This window comes from Myotis nattereri (assembly GCF_964212035.1).
Source record: "Myotis nattereri genome assembly, chromosome: 1".
NCBI classification, from domain to species: domain Eukaryota; kingdom Metazoa; phylum Chordata; class Mammalia; order Chiroptera; family Vespertilionidae; genus Myotis; species Myotis nattereri.
Window position 1 is genome coordinate 123,265,371 of NC_138075.1, and position 13,188 is coordinate 123,278,558.

A 13,188-nucleotide genomic window follows, 5' to 3' on the forward strand; every position below is an offset into this window, starting at 1 on the left:
TGACATTTCTGAAAAAAATATCCATAGCATCAAAACTACAAACCAATCAGAATTTGAAGAGAATAGATATTAAATATACCCAATTCAAAAGATCTACACTAATAAGAGACAAAGATGCTAATTGACTGTACCTTTGCTATGCCCCAAACCACACCCATCAGCCAATCATAGCAACTATATGCAAATTAACCCAACCAAGTTGGCGGCCAGCAGCCACGGAGCTAAAGCAAGCAAGAGGCGTGGTTGCCCGCGGGATGGAGGAAGCCAAGTTTCCCGCCTGCCCTGAGCTGGCTGTGGCCTCCACTCATGGCAACAAAGTTTCAATTATAGAAGACAAATAAATCCCAGATACCTGCTTCCAGCCAGCCTCAACTGGGAGTTTGGGTGGCTGGGGGCCATGGCCAGCCTGAAAACGGCCCTCAGCCCTTCACCCAGATTGGTCAGGCTCCCCAACAGGACCCCCAACCCTGAAGGGGCTGTGGCCAGCCTGAAAATGGCCATCAGCCCCTCACCCAGGCTGTCCAGGCACCCCAGGGGGGACCCCTACCCTGAAGCAGCTGTGGCCAGCCTCCAAACAGCCATCAGCCCCTCACCCAGGCTGGCCAGGCACTGCTATATTATAAAAGGGTAATATGAAAATTGACCCTAACAGCAGAACGACTGGGAATGACTGGTCACTATGACACACACTGACCACAAGGGGGCAGATGCTCAATGCAGGAGCTCCCCCCTGGTGGTCAGTGCACTCCCACAGGGGGAGCTCTGCTCAGCCACAAGCCAGGCTGATGGCTGCCAGTACAGCGGTGGTGGTGGGAGCCTCTCCTGCCTCCTCAGCAGCACTAAGGATGTCAGATTGCAGCTTAGGCCAGCTCCCTGCTGGCAAGTGGACATCCCCCAAGGGCTCCTGGGCTGCCAGAGGGATGTCTGACTGCCAGCTTAGGCCCAATCCCCCCAGGGAGTGGGCCTAAGCCAGCAGGTGGTCATCCTCCGAGGGGTCCCAGACTGCGAGAGGGCACAGGCAGGGCTGAGGGACCCCCCTTAGTGCACAAATTTTTGTGCACCGGGACTCTTGTATATACGTAAAAGGTAAGATATATTATTCTTTTGTATATTCTTTTATTTCATTCAATAGTGTCCTAGAATGTTTAAAGACATAATGCATAGAAATGTTGTACACCTTTCATTATTTTCATGACTGCAAACCTTTGATCGGATGGGGAGAGTCCTATTGGTTGAAATAGAATTCTAGTAACTCAGCTGGAAGGAACACAGTGCGGAAGCAGGCAGTTTAATGCAGGCTTCTAACTGAAGTGCAGTGTGTGTGAGTTGCCCTGTTTAAAAATGGCTGCTAAGTTCCCCTTTTAAATTTGAACCCAGTTAGCCACCCAGGACCTCTTCTTGGTAAGTATCTTCTTTTTCATGGTCCACACTTTCTACTCTACACCTGGCCCATGTGGCTCAGTGGTTCAGCATAGACCCCAGAACCAAGAGGTCACCAGTTCGATTGCTGGTCAGGGCACATGCCCAGGTTTTGATCCCTAGTAGTGGGAAACCAGGAGGCAGCTGATCAATGATGTTTTCCTCTCATTTCCTTTCTATCTCTCTACCCATCTCTCTCTCTCTCTAAAAATCAATAAAAACATATTAAAAAAAATTTAGGTTTCTTTAGTATACTTACTAAAGAAACCTAAATATAATTTACTAAGGCTTTAAAAAACTCATGGACATTGAATTTCATCAAATTCTTTTTTCTTAATGTTCATGTATGTTTTTAAATTATCTTTATGTATTAAATTACACTAGTCAACTTGGAGCTATGAAATCATCTTGGCATTACTGATGTTAATGACCTCTAACAAATACCACCAGGAAGACACCATACTAGTATTTTAACAATTTGGGTTTTTATTGTTTCTTGCAGCAAGGGAGAATACACACTAAGGTGAACTGAAGGATGTCTTAGTAAGGGGCTGTTAGAAAGAACTTATAGGATGTGGATAAGTGAGGTGATTTTCAAGAGTGTTCAAGGAAGCTGGACTTAGCTCTGTATTGAATGTTTTCAGAACATGGGGCAATTTTAAGATTGGAATTTAAATAAAGCTTTTTGATACAGAAAAAGGAGTGGAACAAGACTAAAGCTGTCATGGGTACAGGAATGGCAGTAACTCATATTAACCAAAATAAGGGGACGTTTGGCTATTCTGTGGTATGAGTAATCATCATTTTTAAACAGCTTTATTGAGGTATAATTGACATACAGAGAGCTATCCATATTTAATGTATACAATTAATTAGTTTGGAGATAAGTATCTGTGTCAGACATGATAATGGAGTGATTTTCTTTCTTCTTCATTTTTTTTTTGTCTTGATTCATCATGACCACAGAGTGGACTTGTGTGATGTTTGTGTGCTGTGAAATTACTAAGATTTAATATGAGAAAATAAACATCTAACTGTGGTTACCAGGATAGCTCTAAAGTTGATAAGAACCTTTGCAACACCAGGTCCTAGATGATGATGGTGCAGACTAGCTTCTGGATGGCTGAGGTTGCTCTTCTCTTTCTCACTAAAATTAATACAGCACGGTCTAGTTTATATATTACTGAATTGGTCTGCTGATTTCACTTAGAATTTTTGCAACTATGTTCATGTGTACATTGACCTGTAGTTTTCAGAATGTTCTTGTCAGATTTTATCATACTTATGTTGATCTTTCAAGAAAGATTTTTTTACTTAAATTTTTAAAATATATGTTCTTTGTGGAAAAATTCAATATAAATATTATATGTCATTTAGGGGCTTTTATTACCTCAAAATATATAATTCTATAATCAATAGTAAAGATAATATGTAATAATTAACATAGTGGATTAATAACTATAAATAAAGATGAATTGCTTTAAAGCAATACATTAAAATATCCTCCATATTAATTTATAGCAAGTAAATCTCATATAATTCACTTATATGAGATATATCTATTTGAACAGACTTTCATGTATGCTTATTCAATTATAGCTGCTATATTGAATCTAACAAATATGGAAATACTTTATTATTTGAAAATAGCTAGTTCTATATTAGTCATTTACTCAGTCTGAGAAAAATACCATTACTCTCAATATTTACTAATAGAAAGATATATAAGATTAGTTTTTACCAAAACTATCTTCTTACTATTCTATAGTAAGATAACCTTCTTAATCAGTTGATCAAATAACTAGAAGAACATAACTGGAGTTCTGCTAACTCCCTGGAGATTGGCTTTGGGTAAGGATATTTTTTAATTGATCAGTAATAACAACCCATGTAACCTCATCACCAGGGCCATAGGTTAATTACCATGACAACACTAACAGATGTGAAACTGTTTAGGCAGTTGTCAGTCCAAGCAGGGTGGTGTGGGGAGGGGGGGAGAAGGGAAGAGGGGTTAACATAGTGCAAAACAGATGTGATCCAGAGGTAGCCCAGCAGAGTACAACTGGTTCAAAGAGTGCAGGTGCCGAGTCCAGAGTCAGGAGGTGGATCTGAGGACTGCAGCATCTCCAGACTTTCTGAGAGTGGGGCCTGCAGCCATCCTTTCCAATACTGTCAGGGAGTTCCTCAAAGTTTTCCACATTGGCCAAGATGGCACAGGGGGAGGTTCTTACGACCAGTGTGCCGAAAGCTAGAAAGATGAATGGACAGAGCCCCAGTGCCTGGGAAGCTAGAAAGATAATTGCATAGAAAATATGCCCTCCCTTCCCTATCCCTATCGGAACCATGGAGAAAGAAGTCCACCACTCTTCCAGGGCCCCATACCTGAAGGAAAACTCCTTTTATTTTGCACCAACGCCTGTCTCACAAATTTGGCTTTTGTTGTGGCAGGCAGCTGAACCTGTGTTTTCAGTTACATAACCATTGCTCCAAAATTATTTAATTTTGAAACCAAAAGTGAGAAGCTACTAAAATGCCTATAAATAAGCAATGTAATGTAACACACCGATTGTGACAGACCAAAGTATGATCACACACACACATACACACACACACACACAGAGATGTACACAAATGAATGTATGTTAAACTGGTGAAAACTTAATAAGATTGGTAAATTGTATCAATGACAATTTTCTGGATATGATATTTTATTGTTGATAATTATGCAGGATGTTACTATTGGAGGAAACTGGGTGAGGATATACAGGAGCTCTGAATTATTTCTGACAATAGATGTGAATCTACAATTATCTCAAAAATTTCAATGCAAATAAGATTTAATAAGTGAACTATGATCAAGATAAGTGAGAGATAAAAATAAAAAGTATTTTTAAGTCATGGGAGCTGTGGTTTTAAAATGGCCAATAATAAAGAATTTTGACTCTATTTTCTGGTTATTTTGAGTGAGCATTTATAGTTAAAATGGGCTGTTATTCTTAATCTGAAGTAATGGCAGAGGAAAACCTTTAAACTTCTATATAACTATATATTTTTTTGTATTTTTTTTTGTTTTGTTAATTCTCATCCAAGGAGATTTTTTCCATTGATTTTTAGAGAGAATGGAAGGGAGCGATAGGGGGAGAAAGAGAAACATCGATGTGAGAGAGATACATTGATTGGTTGCTTCCCATACCTGCCCCTACTGGGGCCAGGGATAGAAAATGCAACCAAGGTGCATGTTCTTGACCAGGAATTGAACCCGTGACCCTTTGGTGCATGGGCTGATGTTCTAACCACTGAGTTATGCTGGCCAGGGCTATTTTCTCATATTTTATATAATCAATTCAATCTTAGAAACAAAAATAAAGATTTTTATTGCAAAAGATAATGAAAAAGAAAGTTATAAAAAATAGCAACAGCTATAAATAATGATCCGTCATTATTTCATTACTTTTATTTTTATCTTAGCAATTGCAGTTACCTTACTTTGTTAATTTTATTTTATAAATTTCTTATCAATATTTCATTACGTTTTTGATCTTCTAAAATTTAATAGTATATCCATATACTAATTAACATTAATTATCCATAAAACAGATGAGAAGAGTAGGTATAAAAATGGTCTCGAAACCCTAGAATAGATGATAGAGTGTATAGTCTGTTAACTTTTGTTTAAGGGATGGAGGGCTTACTGCAGTCACTTCAAACCACTTTCTCTTTTCTGTATATTTTAACAAGAATAGGTATTTTTTCAAAATTCACAGTATAACCGGAAAAAAGGAAATGTTTCCGGAAGCAGATTGACAGAAGTAAAATGTGGAACCCGAGTGTAGTAGCAAGAGCAGAGGAGGAAAAGATAGAAAAGCAAAACTAAACAGCCTTTACTGTAAAGGCAGGCAGTCATCAAAGGATTAACGTGAATATCTAAGTTTTACAGTTATGGCAAAGTGGTGCTCACACTGTTGATCTTGCATCGTTAAAACATTAAATTATGCTGAACAACTCTTTAAGAAGCCAGGTAAAATAACCTGTTTAGTGCAATACTTATAATAATGACAAAATATCTCAGTGACTTTTTATTTTCCTTTTATTGTGTGCATATTATGCACTAGGAAGTCTCATTTTATGGGCCATAGTTTATTTGAGGTAATCTATGCTGATATTTTCACTCTTTTTAAAGAAAAATAAATTGAGAGAAGTTGTGATTCCCACAATGTAACATAGCTCAAAAGTTTAAAAACTGGATATAAAATAATTTACAGATATAAATCCGTGTCAAATTAAAATTTTCAAATAGTTTCATTTTTCCTAATGTACAGCACTTCTCTATTGCTTGAGGTCTCACATTTGGTCATTTTGGGGTTACTATTGGTACATAAAGTTTAATAATTCAGCTAAGTAAAACATTTTATTCCAGTTATTTCCTATGATTATGGTCTTTGCTTTTAGTAAATTTAGTTGAGAAATATCTTTCTTTTTTAAAAATGTGTTTTTATTGATTTTTAGAGCGAAGAAGGGAGAGGGATAGCGAGAGAGAAACATGCATCTTCACTTCTTATGCATGGTAAGAATCCCATACTGTAATAGTGTTTCAGAAAGAGGAGATAATATATTAGTTGTAGAATACTGAGGAGCAGAAAAACTGAAGCAATTCAATTTGAAGGTGAGGGTACACTTATTCAAAATTCCTGAAAATCTGCCATCTCCAGTAGGTTTTACTTGGCCCAGGCATCTGAACTCCATGACATTAAGTCAGACCAAGGAGCTGGGCTTTGTCTCAAACAAGCTACATTGTAAGCTTTTTTAAATGTAATACCTTTCTTTTTTTTAAAAAAAAAAAAAAGTCTTCATTGTTAAAAGTATAACATATGTTTCCTTTCCCCCATTGACCTCTCCCATCCCGCCCCCACCCCCACCCCCACCCCCACCCCAGGCGGTCATCATCCATTGTAAGCTTTTAAAAAGAGGAGTATGTTCTCTGGTGAGGTGAGAGAGCGAATGGTCTTTGAAAAGCAAAGACAAAAAGAACAAAGCTTTCACTAAGTCTTGAATGAATGTACTAAGAAAGAATTATAAAAACGGAAACTTTTCCAGACTGATAATGGCATTCCTGCTGAGAGTGTAAGCTCCTGAAGTGTGCAACGGAACCCAGAAGAGTGGTTTCTCAGACAAGAAGATTGATTCTGCAATTCTCCATCTGCACATGGTTGTCAGCCTGATCGCACTCCTTTCTTTAAAAGCATTAGCAAGACAAGTATTGATTTTTCCACCACGGTATTTACATGTTTGTGCCATCTACTCCTGGAACACAGGAAACTGACAATGCCCCCTCCACATTTTTGCTATTCTGTGTAGGGTATCGGCAGCCAAAGTAGAATCTGATGGCATTTGGGAAAATTGAGTGATTGACAGTTTTGTAAATTATGGACACAAAAAAGAATGGATCCATGAAGTATGCTTGGCAAAATTTAAGGAAACAGAGTGGGCTTTCTTGCTTTAGAAGAAAATATTGCTTTGCTCAATAATGTACAAAAGAATTTAAAATTTTACATTTCAGTATTGTAAGTAGACTAAACATTAAAACCATGTGTCTATAAATTGGATTATACATATAAAGTATCCAGTAGAAAAATAAATGTTAATACTCTAAATATTAAATTTATTTATTTATCTGTCTATCTATCTATCTTTTACAACCCATCATCTGTAAACTGTATGTGTATTCACCACCCATGTCAAGTCTCTGTCCATCACTATTTATCCCCCCTACACCCTTCCACACGCCCCCACCTACCTTCCCACTGACAATAACCACACTGTTGTTCATACCCATGAGCTTTTTGTCTTTTTTTCTTTTTTGCTCAACCTCTCCACTCTCACCCCATCCAACCTCACCCCCAATAGCCATCAGAACTGCACTCGATCTATGAGTTTGTCTGTCTTCTGCTTGTTAGTTCATTTTGTTCATTAGATTCCACACATGAGTGAAATCATATGGTACTTGTCTTCCTCTGATTGGCTTATTTCATTTTGCAGAATACTCTCCAGGTACATCCATGCTGTTGAAAAGGGTAAGATTTCCTTCCTTTTAAAAACCCAATTAGTATTCCATTATTTAAATGTACCATAACTTTTTATCTTTTTATTTTTTTTAATTTTTTTTTTATCCTTACTCTAGGATATGCTTACAGATTATAGAGAGAGGGGAAGGACGGGAGGAAAAGAGAGACAAGGAGAGAGAGAGGGAGAGAGAGAGAGAGAGAGAGAGAGAGAGAGAGAGAGAGAGAGAGAGAGAGAAACATTGATGTGAGAGAAACAGATCACTTGCCTCTCCTGTGTCCTCAACTATTGACCGAACCTAGAACCTAGGTATTGAGAGGGCGAGGGCTACGCCCTCCATCTTACCCTGGATCCTCCATATTTGGGCAGCAGCCATTAGCCATGTGCTTGGCAAGGAGCTTCTTCCCAGAAGCCCAAGCCTCTGCTCTTTAAACTAACCAATGACAATCAAGGGAAGTGCACGCCATAGACACAACCACATCCTGTGTAACAAGACCCCGACTTGCACTTGGCCAATCAGCAGGGCCCACAGTCCTCTCTCCTCCCCTTACTCCAACCCCCCTAATAAAACCCCTCTTCCCACAGGGCTAGCTCTCTCTTCCCACAGGGCTAGCTCTCTCTGCCCCCTGCCGCTGCATCAGCGAGTGTGGGGGGAGCTCGAGCTAGCCCGAATAAAGACTCTACCTGCTTTTGCATTAGACTCGGCTGGCTCCCTGGTGGTCTTTTGGGGATCCTGAAACCTGGGCTTAACAGTATATGCCCTGATGGGGAATTGAATCCATGATCCTTCAGTGTATGGAATGGTGCTCCAACATACCAATTCCACCCAGAGCTAAATGTACCACAATATTTCATCCACTCATCCACTGGGTTGTATCCAAATCTTGGCTACTGCAAATAAAACCACAATAAACATAGAGGTGCATATATTCTTTGGAATAAGTGTCTCAAGTTTCTCTAGTTATATTCCCAGAAGTGAAATCATTGGGTCATAAGGCAGTTTCATTTTTCATTTATTGAGGTAGCTCCATACTGCTTTCCAGAATGCCTACACCAATCTGCATTCTCACCAACAGTGCACAAGGGTTCCCTTTTCTCCACATACCCACCAACACTTCTTTATTGATGATTACCATTCTGAAAGGTGTGAGGTGATGTCTCCTGGCATTATTTTGCATCTCTGATGATTAATGAGGTTGAACATTTTTTCATATGTGTGAAGCCCACAACCCAGGTATGTGCCCTTGACTGTGAATCAAGTCAGCAATCTTTGGTTCACTGGACATGCCAACCAACTGAGGCACACTGGCCATGACAGGAACATTTTAGTTTGATATAGGACCATCTGTTTATTTTTTCTATTGTCTCCCTTGCCCCAGAAGATATAAAGATTGCTACAAAAAAATGTCCAAATTTTACTGCCTATATTTTCTTCTAGGATTTTTATGGTTTTGAACTTAACATTTAAGTCTTTAATCCATTTTTGGTTTATTCCTGTATATGGTGTAAGTTGGTGGTCTAAGTTCATTTTTATTCATGTATCTGTCCACTTTTCCTAACAGCATTTATTTTATAGACTATGTTTATCCCATTGTATGTTTTTGCCTTCTTTTTCAAATATTGACTATAAAGGTGTTAGTTTATTTCTGGGTTCTTTATTCTGCTTCTTTGATCTATACTAGTATATCTGTATTTATGCCAGTACCATGCTGTTTTGATTACTATGGCTTTGTAGTATAGTTTGATATCAGTTAGGATGATACCTCTAATTTTGTTGTTCTTTCTCAAAATTGCTGTGATTATTTGAGGTCTTTTACATGAATTTTTGGGATATTTGTTTTACTTCTGTGAAATATGCCATTGGCCTCATGATAGGGATTGTGTTGAATATATAGATAGTTTTGGGTAGTTTGGACATTTAATTATGTTAATTTTTCCTATCCATGAATATGGTATATGCTTCAACTGATTTTTATCTACTTCAATATTTTCTTTAATGTCTTGTAATTTTATGAATAAAGGTCTTGGGTTAATACATTCCTAGGTATTCTATTTTTTTTTTTTGAAGCAATTGAGAATGGGATTATTTTCTTAGTTTTCCTTTCTGATAGTTCCTAACTAGTGTATAGAAATGCAACTAATCTCTTGATATTTATAGTGTATCCTTCTACTTACTGAATTCACTTATTAGTTCCAGCACTTTTTTTGATGGAAACTTTATGGTTCTCTATATATAATATCATGTCATCTGCAAATAATAACAGTTTTACTTTTCCCTTTTTAATTTTGAAACATTTATTCTTTTTCCTGTCTGATTGCTGTGGCTAAGACTTCCAGTACTATGCTGATTAAGAGTGGTAAAAGCAGAAATCCCTGTCTTGTTCCCAGTTTTAAGGCACAGTGGTTCTCAACCTTCTGTCCCTTTAAATACAGTTCCTCATGTTGTGACGCAACCCTATAATTATTTTCGTTGCTACTTCATAACTGTAATGCTGCTACTGTTATGAATCATAATGTAAATAACTGATATGCAGGATGGTCTTAGGCGACCCCTGTGAAAGGGCCGTTCGACCGCCAAAGGGATCGCGACCCACAGGTTGAGAACCACTATTTAAGAGAAACAATTGCAATCTTTGCCCACTGAGTATGATGTTAGCTTTGAGTTTGTCATAAATAACCTTTATAACATTGAGGTATGTCCCTCTATACCCACTTTTCTGAGAGTTTTTATCATAAATTGGTGCTGGATTTTATCAATTACTTTTTCTGTACCTTTTATATGATCATGTGGTTTTTATCCTTCATTTTATTTATGTGGTGTGTCACATTTATTGATTTGCAGATATAGTAACTACCTTGTATTTCTGGAATAAATCCAACTTGATAATGGTGTATGATCTTTTCAATACATTGCTGGATCTGGTTTGCGAATATTTTTTTGAGGATGTTATCCTCCATGTTCATCAGGAATATTGGCTTAAAATTTTATTCTCTGTTATTTACAGGTATTTATAGTGAACACTATTTGAATTTACCAGCTCCTGTGGCCTATACAACTTGTACATTGATTTATCCTTTCCTATACTCAAAACTTTGCTCCTCTAAATTATCCTTTTTCCTTCTTTATAATCAATTTTCTCTTAATAGAAGAGATTCTCTTGTTTAGAAGCTTTAGCTGACTAATATGCTGTTATTTTTATTTTTTAAAATCATGCTGTAATTTCTCCATCTTAAAACAAACTATAAAACACAAAATATTTTTTATTAATGCCACATTTCTTCAGCTTCACATTTATCCTCTTTCATAATTAATCTTTTCAAAAATGTATATAATGATTGTTTTCATTTTATTTTTAAATCTTTTTTTCATGTTTCCACCCTTCCTACCATTCTTTATGTGGCTTCTTCTATAAATCCTTGGTTATAGGATGTCTGTTCAGCTTGTCCTCAGTTGGTTATTTAGGGTTATTTTTCTGTATTTTAATTGTAATTCCAGTTAGATCTTGGAAGGAAGTGATTATAACATCCACTTATTCTTCTGCCATCTTGGATCTCCCCTATTTTTAATTCCCTTTTTATATTAAAAACTAGAGGTCTGGTGCACAAAATTCATGCACCTGGGGAGGTGTGGGACCCTTGGAGAGGGGGTGGGGGGGTCCCTCAGTTCGGCCTGTGCCTTCTTTCAGTCCGGGAGCCCTTACAGTCTGGGAGCTCCCCACATTGGGAACGGGTCTAAGCCATCAGTCGGACATCCTTAGCACCGCCACCGAGGCAGGAGAGGCTCTCGCCACCACCACTGTACTCACCAGCCGTGAGCCCAGCTTCTGGCTGAGAGGTGCTCCCCCTGTGGGAGTGCACTGATCACCAAGGGATAGCTCCTGCATTGAGCATCTGCCCCCTGGGGGTCAGTGTGCTTCATAGTGACTGGTGTTCTGCCATTCAGTTGATTTGCATATTAGTCTTTTATTATATAGAATAATCAAAGTATAAATGTATAGGTTAAATAGTTACATTTTTCTAAAATTATTAAACTGAAAACAACTCTCTCTTTGGCCATTACTTTCCACCTCTTAAGTTCCATTTTTAGTAGTCACAATCATTTATTTCTGCTAATATTTATCTCTATAATTCTGAGTTTAAATAAGTTTTTTTGGTATGTTCCATATTCATATATAAGCTCAGAATTATTTCAAAACATGAACAGAAACAGTTGTAAAATAAAATAAAAAAATAAAACACGTTAGCTTTCCCTAGCTTAAATAATACAGGTAAAATGTCATTAATATACATGTGTGACATGAAATATTTGAAGTCCCTGGTTAAGTGTCAGTGCCCGAGTTGTTTTAAAATGTTCTTGCCCTCAATATAAATATTGATCAAATTCTCAAATATATACTGAAATATTATTTTACATTTCATCATTTGATATTGTTGGTTACTATGAGGAATTAATTAAAGTCATTGTCTTATCATTATAGTTGGTGTTTTACTTTTATCTCATGCTTGCCCGAAGGTTCTGCTAAAGGCTATAAGATAGAAAGTATGTCTTCAACAGAGAGACAGTCTTAGAAGGCCTGCATCAGGTATCCTTAACTATTGAAAGCTCAAGAAAGAGAGGGTATAGACCTTGGCATTCAGAGTACCACAACTAAGACAATACCCAGACTGTACCATAGTCCAGACTCAGAATTTCCAGGATAATTATTAGTTTAGAAATGGAAAACTTCATGAAATCAGATTGTTGGTAGAATTAATTGCATAGGACTGAAGGTAATGATAAACTGTTAAGGTATTGCCAATTGTAGTATTTGATTTGAAGTATTTTTGTTATATTTTTAAATATTCTGTTTTCAATTTAATAGACTGTAGCTTATTCAAACTACAATAGAATATCCTTTAAATGGTAAGTTGTTCTCACTAACCCCTTAAAATTCTGCAATAAATACCTTGAAATTTTTTCACATTTTTTAGCAATGTAGTTGTTTTATGGTTATGTTTTGTTTTTTGCATAGTTTCATTAGAAAACTGTGCATCTCCATAATGAGGTAAGTAGTTTGCAGTTTGTGCAACAAATTCTACTTTGAGCCAGTCTTGCTTTGTTGAGTTTAAAAAGTTTGACACCCATTTCTAAAATCTTTGTATAAGATTCATTTTAAAAGTTTTAGGAGGATTTAACTTATTTTCTATCTTTCTCTCAGAGATACTTTTTTGTTTGTTTATGATGGCAATAAATGTGGAAAGAATGTATAAAAGATATTTCCATTGTATGATGGTGAAGAATATGTAAGCAATGTTATAAATTTATATAAATATGCAATAAATATAAATAAATATAACTCTATATAAATATACCTATATATTATATTTCTGACACATGTGGATATCTATTTGATTTTTCCCCATGAAGCCATCTTCCCTAGAATACTTCTCCCTCCAGTTTTGAACTGGTTTCTCTCTGGGCCTGCAGCACAACTGTCATCATCTTAGGAATTTTCTTTTTCCTGTTGCTAGAGTTAATTCTCTTGTTTCCTAAATTCTCTATCTTTCTTTTTTTTTAAATATATTTTATTGATTTTTTCACAGAAAGGAAGGGAGAGGAATAGAGAAGTTAGAAACATCAATGAGAGAGAAACATTGACGGCTGCCTCCTGCACAGCCCCCACTGGGGATGTGCCCGCAACCAAGGTACATGCCCTTAACCAGAATCGA